Here is a 14,913-nt window from a genome sequence, read left to right on the forward strand (position 1 = left end):
TTATTTGTTAACAAAGTTTGAAATATCCAATAAACTTCGTTCCACTTCATGATTGTGTCCCACTTGTTGTTGATTCTTCACAAAAAATTAGTTTTATATCTTTATGTTTGAAGCCTGAAATGTGGCAAAAGGTCGCAAAGTTCAAGGGGGCCGAATACTTTCGCAAGGCACTGTATATAATATAAAAAATAGTGCAGCGCTAAATGTGTAAATAAATTATGCACAACATATTACATGAACACACAAAAAATCTATTCAAAAAATTAGAAAAAACAAAGTCCAATAAGTCCATAAATTGTGAATAGTGACTTGAATAGTGTTTAATCCCACAAATAAGTGACTGGAACCAAGTGATAAATCCCACACCAAAAGTATAAGGATGTGCTCACCAGATGGTATGGACCCAAAATACTGTATAGCAAAGGGTCATACGCGCTGTATGTGCAGATGTCCTCAGTACCGGAATGATGGGAACCTCAGCAGCGTCACTGGATCACAGATGGTATTGGATATCCTCCAGAATGCTCCAAAACGGGTGTGCCTAGGAATCCTTTAGCCAGGCTAATTCCCTTGAGGATGTTATTTTTAAGGAAACGCGTTAGGAGTATCATGAGTGCCTAATTTACTGAATGCTTCTTACCATTTTACATATTGTAAGTGTATTTCTTTTCATCTTCCAATAAATTGCCCAAACGGTATTATGCTATGGTGTCTTTTTGGTTTATCCCTCCACACAATCCCATGAGTGGGGATTCCTAGGCACACCCGTTTCGGAGCATTCTGGAGGATATCTAATACCATCTGTGATCCAGTGACGCTGCTGAGGTTCCCATCATTCCGGTACCGAGGACATCTGCACATACAGCGTGTATGACCCATTTGCTATACAGTATTTTGGGTCCATACCATCTGGTGAGCACATCCTTATACTTTTGGTGTGGGATTTATCACTTGGTTCCAGTCACTTATTTGTGGGATTCAACACTATTCAAGTCATTATTCATAATTTATGGACTTATTGGACTTTGTTTTTTCTAATTTTTTTAATAGATTTTTTGTGTGTTCGTGTAATATGTTGTGCACAGTTTATTTACACATTTAGCGCTGCACTATTTTTTATATTATTCTGTTCACCATCATTGTCGGTTGGAGTGCCAGCAGCTTGTTATTGTGTTTATTTACAGACACGTTTTGAGTTAACGCAGTTTATTCACCATTCTCTGGCCTAAATATATGACAAAAATTGAATATATTGGCTATTTTTTAACAGTTAGGCTTGGTTCACACTTATGCGATGCGGGAAGGCTGTGAATTCACAGCCTGTTCCCGCATCGCAAACGCACCCCCGGCAGTTCACACTGCCATATGCGATACGCTGGGGGTGTCAATGTAATCTTAACGACACCCCCAGTTTGATCGCATATCGCAGTGCGATCTTGCAGTTCGCACAGGATCGGATCGCACAAGTGTGAACCGCTGTGCGATCCGATCCTGATGCGGCTGCAAAAAAGGGTCCTGTGCGTCTTTGCTGCGGGTGCAGTGCGAATTTAGCCATACAAAGTGTATGGCTAAACTCGCACCGCACAGCCGATCGCATGTAATGAAGGAGCAGTGCGCTCCGACATTACATGCGATCGCCGCAGCCGCATCAGTGTGAACCGGCACTCAAGGTAGAAAATGTCAATTTTTCGCAAATTGTTTGCTCTTTTTTTATTAATATCGCAAAAAATAAAAAGTGCAGAGGTGATCAAATACCACCAAAAGAAAGCTCTGTTTGTGGGGAAAAAGGGATGTACATTTAGTTTGGGTACAGCATTGCATGACCGTGCAATTGTCAGTTAGTCACGCAGTGCCAAGTTGAAAAAAGTGGCCTGGTCATTGAGCAGCCAAATCTTCCGGGGCTAAAGTGGTTAAATGAAACTTTCCAAAGCCCCTTGATATATGATCATGCAACTAGTTCTTCAACATGTTATCACATGACCAACACAAACAATGAGAAGCTTTCTGGTTGTCCTAAGGTTACTTTACAGGCTTTCACATTACAATCCAGGCACCTAAAATTGCCAACAAACACATCTAGGTAACCACCAAAGCCCCCCAGGCAGCACCCTGAATTCAGGACCTCTGTAACTGCCTTATAGTGTTGAAGGCTGACCTTTCCCCTCCTAACATTATAATGGGCAGCTTTACTGGCTAGTAGTGTTTTTTGTGTACGTTTACTTATTATATTAATGACTAAAATATAACATTCTTTTCAGTAAGGTAAAAATGAAATACTTCACAGGAACATTTAATATTCACTTAGGGCCATATTGTTAAGGCAATAAATCCAACATTCACCAAACATGCTCTGCAGGCAAATTTTCCAGGTGTGTGTGTTTTTAAATGACAGTGATTAATTCTGCAGTGTTAAATGTTTGGTGGAAGTCATAGTGCTTTATAAATATGCTCCTAGTGTTGCCAGCAGTTAACAGGTTCTAGACAGCCTTTCTCAGAAATCGGGTTCTTGTCAGCTGAAAAAGAACCGTGTAGGAGAAGTTAATGCTGAATGCCTTAGTGGAAGGAAATAACCCATCCCTCTCTTTATGAAGATAGGGGATGTCTAACATTAGTCAATTTTACAGTGGCTGCCAATAAGCATGCAGGAAGGGCTAGACTCTCAGCATGATTTATTAGGACCTTTCACACAGGCGGACCGTTCAGATCCGCCTGTCAGTTTTTTTGGCGGATCTGAACGGCCACCCCATGCATCTCTATGGGGCATCGGATGTCAGCGGAGACTGACATCTGATCTGTCAAATCTGGACGGATGGGAACCCTATTTTCCATCCATCCAGCGGATGGGATAGGATGAGAACTGACAGACGGTCCGTTCCCATCCGATTCCCCCATAGAGATGCATGGGGACCTGACAGCTGTGTCTCCGCACACAGCACGGAGACACAGCTATCATCCTCCTGCTCAGCGGGAAATTGGCAGAAAGTCCCTCTCTGTAGTACCCCTGCTGATCCCCCACTCAGTAGTAACTGCCAGCTCCACTGATCCTCCTCCCTCTCCAGTCCCTGCTCACCTCCCACCACATCTGCTATTTTCTCCTACTTCAGTCCCAGAGCTCTGCTGATCCTCTGCTACTCAGTCCTCTTTTTCTGTTCCCCACTCACTTTCCGCTATAGCGTTCTCACATTGCACACTATGTGTGCCATCTGCTAGTTGCACCGCTCCAGTCATGACCTGCTCACCTTCCTGCTGCTGCACACTAGATGTGACATCAACACCAGACACTCCCACAATATATCTCTCATACCTGCAATACTTCCAAAACAAAGTAAAGGTAACGCTGAAAAAAACCTCTCAAAAGCTTTAGATGTTGTAAGCAAGCTTTGTCATAGACTTCTATAGAGGCTTTGGAGACGCGTTGAAGCACCAAGCAAATGACATGGGTAAAATTTTTGAAGCAAAGAAAAGTAAACTCTACGTGTGTACAGAACTGTAAAGTAACCATTTTATTTAGTGACAGGTGCTTTTATTGGCATTCAGAGTGCTTTAACAAAGCATTTCCAATTCCATATTATGGAGCAAGTGTAAACAAGCCCTGTCAGCTCTTGAAGCCAGGATTTTGTGAGACTACACCTGCTTTTTTTTTATAATTTTCTATTTTTTGTTTTGTCACCCTACCCTTTATGATATACTATGAAGAGCCTAATAAGCAGTTGTAATGTGATCTTCTGCTGTTTTGGCCACAACTCAGAAACTATCAACAAAAGATTCAGAAGTGCTGGGCTTTCTTGTTAGAAAGCCCAACTTGATTGCCAAAAAAATGTATTACATTACATTTTTATTTGTTAAATCGAGATTTTATGAGACATGTAAACGAAAAAGAAAACTGTTATAACAATAACCAAAAACCATTCAAATTTTTTCTCTAATAGAGTTCTTAAACCTTGCCATCTCCATACAGGTAATAATTAATGTCTTTCCTGTATAATTTATTTTAGATGTTTGTAAACCTTTGTTTTACTATTTTAAGTCAAAACAGGATTCTAATGTAACGTCCACATAGACTAATAAATGCAAATCATGTTTAAGTAAAATTTCTAAACAGAGCATAAAAATATTTTGGTGAAGAAACTGTTATTTTACTGCCTGTTCGAAAATTACGCTTCTTAGCTTAAAACTTCTTGTAAATTTAAATTCAAACTTTCCACATCCACCCACAGACTGGGCTGTAAAATTTTACATTATCCACAATTGTTTGCATTGGACCAGATGCAAAGGGGAATAATGATGGAGGGATTTGGGTTTTGCAAGTGTATTAGGTTTACCAAATGTGAGGTCTGTGCGTATGTTATGGAATTTATCTCCAATGGTTAGGATCAGCAATTATGGGTGAAACGCTACGTGGGAACTAGTGTTTCAGACCAGGTGACTTTTAACTGATCATATGTTGAAATAATAATTGCGTCATGTTTTGTTAGTGATTTTGTAAAAAAAAAAAAAAAAATGTGTAAATGTGTACAAACTGTATGTATAAATACTGCACAACGTATAAATACTGTATAATGGTTATCATTTTTTTTTTGGTAATATTTGAAAAAGTCAGCCCCTCTTGATACTGAGTTACAGTGGGGGGGAAATTATTTGATCCCCTGCATATTTTATAAGTTTTCCCACTTGCAAAGAGATGAAGGGTTTATAAATTTTTACCATAGGTGTATTTTAAATGATAGAGACAGAATATCAACTAAAAATCTAGAAAAAACATTGACGTTACAAATGTTATAAATCGAGTTGCAGTTCAGGGAGTAAAATAAGTATTTGATCCCCAAGCAAAACAAGACTTAGTACTTGGTGAAGAAACCCTTATTGGCAAGAACAAAGGTAAGATGTTTCTTATAGTTGGTCTCCAAGTTTGCATAAATTTCAGGAGGGATTTTGGGCCACGCTTATTTACAGATCTTCTCTTAAGCCTTAAGGTTTCTTGGCTGCCGCTTGGCAACTTGAAGTTTCAGCTTCCTCCATATATTTTCTATAGGATTAAGGTCTGGAGACTGGCTAGGCAACTCCATGACCCTAATGTGCTTCTTCTTGAGCCACTGTTTTGTTGCCTTGGTGGTATGTTTTTGGTCATTGTCATACTGGAAGACCCATCCATGACCCATCTTCAGTGTTCTGGCTGAGGGAAGAAGGTTCTCATTCAAGATTTCTTTTGTTAATTGATGGACACAGCTCCTTATCTGCTTAACCATTGGGTTATACTGCCCCCTACAGGATTGGTACACTAGGCAGAAAAAAAAGTCTGGCTACGCCTATGGTCAGTCTCCGGGGGGTATACGCCCCCTCTCTGCTATGGGTACTCAGTTTGTTTCTGCCCTAGTCAGGAGTAAGGACCTAGTTCCTTGCTAGGATCTCTGGTCCTGGCAATTTTTTTATTTTTTAGATTTTTTCTCCTGGTTTTTTCCTGTGAGATCTACAATCAGCTGCCAAACTGGGCAACAAGCTGGATAATCTAGATCCAGCGGTCACTGCAGTCTGGCCATCCTACCCCCACCTCCACTTATGCTGGGGCTGTGTGGGTGGTCTGGTCCACCTCCTGGGGTGGGGGCAGAAAGCTATGCTGGCGATGGGGGCGGGGAGTTGTCCCGCCAGAGACGGGATGATTGGCTGTGCGTGGGGGGGCTGTACCTGGTGGGGACTCCTGCCTGGGCCTGTCCTTGGGTCCCTGGAAGCCTCGTGGTGCCGTGTGGGGCTGCTGTTCTGTTGTATTGCAAAGCACGGCGGCAATGTTTGTGTAGTCCTGCCATTTTGCGATGGTTTGCCATGTCTGCAGAGCTTTCCAGGTGGCGTTTCCGGCGGCGGGAGCCCCTCCTCATCCCCTGGTGCTTACTCCTGGATCCTTTAATTTCCTGGTCATCGCTCGTGCAGTGCAGAATCTCCTGGTGGCTGAGGTTCCTGGTTTCTGCAGGGTGGTTAGTCTGGTGGGGTCCTCTCCCTCTCTGCTGAGGATCGATTGGTGCTCTTTGACTTTCAACCTGGTGGGCTGTCAGAGCGGTGGGGGTTGTCATCTAGCAGTGTTTTACACTATTTTATGGAGTTCCCCTGGTGACTCATGGAGTCTTTGGAGCACATCTCCCCACCTTATCCCCTCTCTGAGTCTCTGGGCCCCTCCGGGTCCCATCCATCTATCGATGCACTGACGGCGGTCCTGGAGTCCTCCTCTTCTGTAACTGCGTAAGAAGAGTTGCTGGTGGACGCACGGATAGTAGCTTTGCGTGAGACCTTAAAGGTGGAGGACGCAGCTGCAGTGGAGGCGCCGGTTCCCTTTGGCAGTCACAAGCTATCCAGAGTGGAAGTTTTCCCTTTCCCCTCCTATTTTGACAGAATTGTCCCTAAAAAGTAGGGACGACCAAAGCATCCCCTTGGGGTCCCTAAGCGAGTTGCTAGGCGATACCCCCTAAGATGAGTCCTTTCTTAAGAAGTGGACTGTTCCACCGGTGGTGGACCCTCCGGTTTCCAGATTAAACAAGGCAACCATGATTCCCGTTGAAGAGCCCCCTTTAAGGACCCGGCTGACAGGAAGGTGGAGGCTGTTGCCCGCAATATGTACGCCCTGGCTGGTTCGGCACTGAGGCCTATATTCACCATTGCCCTGGTGTCGCAGACTCTGACCAAATGTGCTAGACTTTTGCGCTGTGACCTTGAGGGTGAGTAGCTCTCCACTGCCTTTGCTGAGCTGGTGGACCAGTTTGTCCGGGGGCTGCAGTTTATCTCTGATGCCTCTTTGGATGCGGCTCCCCTAGTGGCTTGGCTCTCTGTTTTGGCAGTGGTCCTTCAGCGTGTCTTTTGGGTTAAATGCTAGTCTGCGAACAAGAATTATAAAAATGCCTTGACTGATTATCCCTTTCAAGGAGATTACCTGTTTGGTGCTACCCTGGATGACATCATTAAAGGTCTCAGAGGGTGGAAAAGTAGCTTTCTTCCACAGGCTATTCAGGGTAAGGACCCTCGTTGTAGACGTGAGCCTCCTTCTCGGGTCATAGGAAGTTTTGTTTGTCTCTAAGCGTCGACTGAAGCGGGCTTCTCCAGACCCGCGGACAAGGCCCCTTCACCATGAAGGTGCGCCCTCACCCGTATCTGGGGTGGCTGGATTCTGAATTTTCAGACGTCTGCTCTGGTTCTGTCCACAAAGCTGGACTATCTGGGTCTTGGACTCAGCCTTAGCTAGAGTGCTCCTTCCTCTAGACAAAGTCCAGAAACTGCAGGCTGCAATTCATCTCCTGTTGTCCAGCAGATGGTCAAATCCTTCCTCTCCTTGTTTTAGACAGTGGTCACCACAGATGCCAGCCTATCTGGCTTGGGAGGCGTCCTCAGCAAACATTCTGCTCAGGGGATCTGGACACTGGAAGAGTCCAGACTACTGATCAATGTCTTGGAACACTGAGCGATCAGACTGTGCCTGGAAATTGCTTTGCGTGCCTTGGATGTGGTCTGGGCAATTAGGGTGTACCTGGCATCTACGAAGTCTTGCAGGAAGTCAGACTCACTATTTGTGCTCACAGATGGGCCTCGAAAAGGGTTGTCCGTTTCCTCTGTGACCATTTCCAGATGGATCAGACAGACTGTGATTAAGGCCTATTCCATCAAGGGGTCAAATTCCTCCTTCCCCTTTCAAAGCACACTCTACTCGGGCGCTCAGTGCCTCCTGGGCCTTTCGTCATCAGGCGTCAGTGACGCAGGTTTGCAAGGCGGCCACCTGGTCGTCGGTGCACACTTTCACACAGTTGCATAAAGTGGGTGTGTTGCCATCTGCGGATGCTTTCTTTGGCCGCAAGGTTTTGCAGGCTGCTGTTTAAAGGACCTGGTCCTCTTTGAGGGTGTATTGTTTTTTCAGTTGAGCTCCAGTTGTTTTGGTTGAACTCCTGTTTACCTAGTTGGGTATAGTTAGCCTTGGGAGTTTCTTTTCGCTGTTCCATACCTCTCATGTTTAAGATGGCTTTGGGACAACCCAATGGTTAAGAAGATCAGGAGCAATGAACGAAAGAGAAAATTGGGTTTTTGACGTATAGTAAAATCCATTTCTCTGATGTTCATTGATGGACACAGCACCCACCCCTCTGTGGAGTTGTAATTCTTCTGATCTGATCGTTTCCCTGCTGGCTGAGCCACTGGGTGATTCCTATTCTGGGCTTGATTCTCACTATCTCCTACCTTTTGGTATGAGACTCTTGCTCCACACACTGGCCAGCTGTAGTCAGTTACCTCATCCCCTGACCTATATATACCCTCTTTTACATCCTGCTAGTGCCTGAGTATAGGTTTTGCTTCCTGTTTGTCTGCTGTGTATATTCTGCTCTCATTGCTGACCTTGGCTTACCTTTGGTCTCATCTGAGCACTTTCTCCTAAACCTTCTCTAAATAATTTAGATATTCATTGGCAGACTTCATACGGGCCTGTACATGTGCCTTCTTGAGGAGGGGGACCTTGCAGGTGCTGTAGGTTTTCAATCCATAACGGCGTATTGTGTTAACAATGGTTTGTTTGGTGACTGTGGTCCCAACTGCCTTAGGATCATTCACAAGCTCCTCCCGTGCAGTTCTGGGCTGATCCTCATTTATCTCACTTATCTCATGATCATCCTTATCCCAAGAGGCAAAATCTTGCATGGAGCTCCAGACCGAGGATGGTTGATGTTTTTTTTTTGTATTTCTTCCATTTGCGAATAATCATTCCAACAGTTGTCTCCTTCTCCCCAAGCTTCTTGCTGATGGTCGTGTAGCCCATTCCAGCTTTGTGCAGGTCTACAATTTTGTCCTTGACATCCTGTGACAGCTCTTTGGTCTTTTCCATGATGGTGGGTTGGAATGGAAGAAAGAGATTTTGTGGACAGGTGTCTTTTATACACATAACGAGTTGTCGTTAGGAGCACCTTCTTAAATTGACAGGACTAATCTGTGTACCACATGAGCACATACTGTAGCCAGTCTGTGGGAACCAGAATTATTGTTGATTGGTAGACGATCAAATACTTATTTTACTCACTCAACTGCAAATTATGTTCTAACATTTGTATCATGTGGTTTTTTCTGGATTTTTGGTTGATATTCTGTCTCTATCATTTTAAATACACCTATGATAACAATTATAGACTCTCTTAATTTCTTTGTAAGTGGGCAAACTTGAAAAATCTGCAGGGGATCAAACAAATATTTTCCCCTCTGTATATATGCCAGTATATCTAACTGTAACACGGATCATTGTCCAGAAAAAAGAACATTTTATTTTACTAAAGCTGAACATGGTGGCTTTTAAATACTTTCTAAAGTAGTCAGGTTCTTCTACTCATTTCACTCTTTAAGATGTGCCTGGAGTTCTGCTTTAAAAGATGCAAACATAATCACTAAAATCTCATATAATCTTTACCATGTCAATATCATTTCCTAATAGTACTTATACTATTACTAATTCTACTCCCGCAGGAGCTGGTATTCTGGGTTCTCCTGTCACTCCCAGTGGTGACCCACCCTGTAACTGGACTCGACAATACATTGACAACCCAACAGAAATATATTTTTGGGCTTCATTACGGGAGAGATGAGCCCTGTGGCAAAGTGTTTGAGGAACAAGTTTGATGTAAGGCTCCATTCACACCTGGGCGTTTTTGAGTGTTTTTCAGCTCCAAAAACGCTAAAAAAAAACGTTCCAAAACGCCCAAGTAAAACCCCATACATTTAAATAGCCCCTGTTTACATCTGAGCGTTTTGCAAAACGCCTGTAGCTGAAAAAAGTACATGAGCTTCTTTTTGGGCTGATTACCAGCGTTTTTGATAGATGTCAATGAAAAACGCCTGGAAAAAAAACGCCTGAAAATCGCGGTAAAAATCGCGGTATAAAACCGCTGTAAAACGCTACGCTCAAGTGTGAATGCAGCCTAAATAATTTGATACACCAAGTAAATTCAGCAGTCAAATACCAGCAGAATGATTCAGTAATACAGTGAAATAAAGAGGATTGATATTCATTTTCTTTACTACCTGTGAAGGGCCCTGCTTCATATGTACTGGGCAAAAGAGAATGATGCTACAAAAAATAGTATGGTAATACGATCGTAATGTCAGTGAACGAAGTCTGGTCAGTGCAGAAGATCCCATTAGTCCAAAGCAGGACCAAGCACCTGCAGAGGTCAGTGACAGGGATAGCACTGTTGAACTGCATTGGTTAGCCTCACCAATCCTTAATGTTATTCTCCATGGTGTTCCAGTGCCTGATCCCCCCCATCTGCATCCTGCAGCTTCCTTCCCTCTGTGTCCCGCTCCAGCCTCCTCTTGGCTCTCCCCATTCTCCTTTCAGGCTAAAGGGGGGGGGGCTTAATTCTGTTTATTAATGTGGCCAATCACCCCCTCCTCTCTCAGTTGCTCTCTATCACCCTTTGAGTTTGGCAGGGTTGTGGGGGAAAAATCAATCTATGGCAGGAAGAAGGAACCCCCTTACAGGGGACTACATTATTTCATTTTTTTTAATAATTTCAAATATGCTTTGTCAGAATATAACAATAGCTTCTGAAAAGCTCTGGCATTTTATTATTCAGTGTGGAACACCATAGGAGACAACAATAGAGGAAAAGTCTGGCTGCACAGCTAAAGACAAGACGTTTGAGGTGCACAGTGTTCACTATAGCTTCCGGTAAAAGTGTTCCTTTTGGCCAGTTATTTACCTGGACATATTCAATCTCCATAACATTTCCATGTTGTTTTTGACCCCTATACAAGATAACGATAAGCAGAGGGATACCTGTTAGTCCAGATTGGCATTGCACACTGCTGGGACTTTTCTGAACATTGCCCACATATGGATGGGGAACAAGTGGTGAAAAGACTGTTCTAGCCCTGGGCAAAAAGGTGATCACTGAGCTAAAGAGATATAATATACAACAATAACTGTTGTGGGGCACACACTGGTAAGTGCTTGTTATGGTGTAAGAGTAATCTCCTAAATATCATGATAGCCACAAGCAGTGGTCAAACCGGTCCTGTGGGTTGCAGATAATGATTGCCAATGCTGGGTTGTATGATCTGGAAATGGATTACATCATCATATAATAATGGTATAATGCTAGACCCTTGCATATAATTCTGTCAGCCTGTATCATCTAACAATTGGCTCATAGAAAATTTGTACTCATCAATTCGCAAGATAATCAGAAATCTTACAAAGAAACTAAACAGTTTTTTTTTTTTTTTTTTTAAAGATTGATTTAAAAGCTGTGCCAAGTGGAAAGTGGATTTCACTAAAAACAACTGTCATGGATTGCATAATAAATATGGGTAAATGTTGGCACACATTTAACAAACCTAACAGAGAAGCATCATCACACCTCTAACATATTAAAACCTAGTGACACTATCCGTTATTAAATAGTACGGAATGAGTTAAACTAGCTATGTCAGATTGGTATATTTGGACTGCACATAACCTTATTTCACCTTTGGCTAGTTTAGCAGTGTGAGTGGCATAAGGCCCAAATTGTTTTGTAGTACATTAAAGGTGCATTGCAGTCGAACTGGAAAGTGAAGCCTTTAAATGCCTTCAGGAAACAGCCTACCATTACTGAGGGCTTCATGTTCTCAACTAGGAATTGCTGTCGGTGCCCAGTTTATTGGTTGGATGCTGGCAGGTCCGCAGTAATGATCAGGTTGCTGCCCCTGAGAGGCTGTAAACTCTGCCTAGCCCTGCCTTGTTTAAATTGGGAAAGGCCACAACCTGAATCCTTTTCTTATCTTAACTTACTCGTTCAAGAGGAAGGGGTCATGTGGGAGTCTTTGTGCACAAGTGCACATGGACCCATGTACAATGGATATAATTGTTTTTACATTTTCTTAACAAGCAGTTTAAAAGGCTATTAAAAAAAAGCCACGACAGACATCTCTCGCAGCTGGTACTATGAAGTAATTCATTTTTAAAGAACCCCAAAAATCATGATAAAGACACAATAAAGTTGAGTTTCAGTCAATTTCTAATGGCTTAGAAACATCTGCTGTGGGATTTCATTAGAGAGCTGGCATACTGCCAAGATCTGCTTTGTAGAAAACATTGCCTGTGTTGTGAACTGTGAGGATCAATATCGCCTTAGTGTATATAGCTACAAAGGTGAATGGGGGCTAAGTGCTTTTTTTCTGTAAAGCATTTTATTGAATTTAAAAAAAAAAGGGCCAGTAGCTCCCATGGCTGATCGGAGTCTGAGTTTGAGCGTACATCCCTGTCATGCTCTGTGGCAGGTTGTAACCAGTAAGGAAAGACTGTCTTTTGAAAGGATGTACTCAAATTGATATACTGTAGACCCATCCCTCCCCAGTGTTTATTATTTCATTGGCTACAGGGGCAGTACTTAGTCATTTTACCTATGTGGAATCAGGCCTGTGAGACAAGCTAGAAGCTTCAAGGCTTAACAATGATGTTTGGGAGGGATAAAGATTAGCCTCGACCCCTCCTTAAAAGAAACATAAATAAAAGTCCCTGAGATAAGCAAATAGGATTGGGGGGGGGGGGGGCATCATGTGAAAAATTAGGTCTGTGGACCAAAGGGGGAGGAAGCAAGGGAAAAAAATATTGCAAGGGGGTAGCTAGGAACAACTAAAAGGGGAATTGGTATATATGCTAAGGGATATTTTTAAGTGCTTCAACTTCTAGTTCAGAACCTGTACATACCTGTAAATACTTTACTGTTCATAGTCTGGGCATAGGTTCACTTTAAAGCCCAAATCCAGCAACCTACCTGTACGGTTTCCCACACCTAATAAACTAAAGGATACCTTAAATCATTGCTCTGGATGGGCGTCCTGAAGGTGAACATTGTTTTTAGCTCAGATGCAATGTATTTGATCACTTTAGAACCGTATTGATGGCCTAGCATTCTCTGAGTTACTTGTACAATTTAGCCAAGTAAAGCTGATTAGCAGTAGACAAGGTCTCACTCCTTCTCAATGCCCAGACCTTTTTATCTACATGCTTTGTCATACATTTCCTTTTTTTTTTTTTTTAATTGAACACATTGGGATGTCTCCAAATTCCATATTAGACTGGACGAATGCCTATAAAATAACCATTTTTTTTTTAACTAACTCAATTTATGTGGTTCACTAATAAAATTAAATTTATCAGAATTTACAGGAATTAGGGAACATAACTGCATACACATTTGTTTTAGAAATACTTTCTTTAATGTATGTGTGTATGTATATACAGCATGTGTGTATATGTAATATATATATATATTTATTTATACATATTTCTTTATTTTATAAATATATATGTATATTTGGGTCCATATCGATTTGGACCAGTGTTAATTTTGGCAGCAAATTTCAATTTAGTTTTAGTCTTAGTCTTAGGACTAAAATGGTATTTTAGTTTTAGTCCCATTTTAGTTTTCTGCAAGTGTTTTAGTTTTAGTCGTATTTAGTCGACTAAAACTCCAGTACATTTTAGTCGACTAAAACGTCCTACATTTTAGTCGACTATAACTCATTTTAGTCATCTATAATCGAATGGGTGTAGTTCAATTGCAATTTGTAATGCATTATGTAAGCATTTCTCTACAATTTCTAAACTCATTATATACTACTGCTGGTCCTTGAGTGAAAAATCTAATATGTTATTATTTATGGTATTAAGCTTTGAGCATGCACCAGTGTTAATTTTGGCAGCAAATTTCGATTTAGTTTTAGTTATAGTCTTTTGACTAAAATGCCATTTTAGTTTTAGTCATATTTTAGTCTTAAGACTAAAATGCCATTTTAGTTTTAGTTGTATTTTAGTCATCTGAATTGTTTTAGTTTTAGCCGTATTTTAGTAGACTAAAATTGTGTTCATTTAGTCGACGAAAACGTTTTAGTCGGTTTTATTCGACGAAATTAACACTGATTTGGACACAGGCACAATTGAAGTTTGTTTAGGTATTTACCAAAACATATTTAAGCTATAGTTTTATAATGGACATGGACTGAAAGTGCACACTCTTAGATTTAATTTGAGGGTATGTTCATCCAATCAGAGGAAGGATTTAGGAATTACAGATCTTAAGAATTGCCATCCCCCTTTTTCAAGGGACCAAAAGTAATTGGACAATTTAATCAAAAGCTGTTTCATGGCCAGGTGTGGGCTACTATGATGAAAACGAAATTATGCAGCGCTAGCTCAAAACAAAGTGTTAAGTGCTGTGATATAAATACAATAATCAGTATGATCAAATATAAAAAAAGTGCTAAGTGCTTATAAATATCTGAACAGTAACAGATAAATATATAATTAAATATGATAGTGCACAATAAATAAGTGGTTGAAAATAGTCCAAATAAATATTCAGTGCTTGAAAAAATCCTTATAGTGATCCAATTGAAGTGCCAAGGTGCCAAATAATTAAGGTGCTTGCAGTGTGATATGGTGCCCCTCAAGGTTCCCCACTCACCAGATTGCAGATAATCATAGACCTTCAAAGTTATTGCACATTGCCCGGGATCTTTACAGGACCAGAACTTCTCCTATGTAGCCTTGAAAATTGTTTTGGGTCAGCTTCCGCAAACAAACATGGCAGCAGAAGCCATGTGCTCACATCTGTAGGCCAAAAGGCCTGTTTTGGCCTACAGATGTGAGCACATGGCTTCTGCTGCCATGTTTGTTTGCGGAAGCTGACCCAAAACAATTTTCAAGGCTACATAGGAGAAGTTCTGGTCCTGTAAAGATCCCGGGCAATGTGCAATAACTTTGAAGGTCTATGATTATCTGCAATCTGGTGAGTGGGGAACCTTGAGGGGCACCATATCACACTGCAAGCACCTTAATTATTTGGCACCTTGGCACTTCAATTGGATCACTATAAGGATTTTTTCAAGCACTGAATATTTATTTGGACTATTTTCAAC

The 14,913-nt window shown here is 41.7% G+C and overlaps 1 protein-coding gene across 4 annotated transcripts in view; it reads left to right on the forward strand.

Moving 5' to 3' along the window:
- Positions 1 to 14,913, forward strand: part of LDAH (lipid droplet associated hydrolase) — a 458,687-nt gene that overhangs the window by 230,074 nt on the left and 213,700 nt on the right. The window lies entirely within an intron of this gene.

This window comes from Pelophylax lessonae (genome assembly GCF_965119305.1).
Source record: "Pelophylax lessonae genome assembly, chromosome: 3".
NCBI classification, from domain to species: Eukaryota; Metazoa; Chordata; class Amphibia; order Anura; family Ranidae; genus Pelophylax; species Pelophylax lessonae.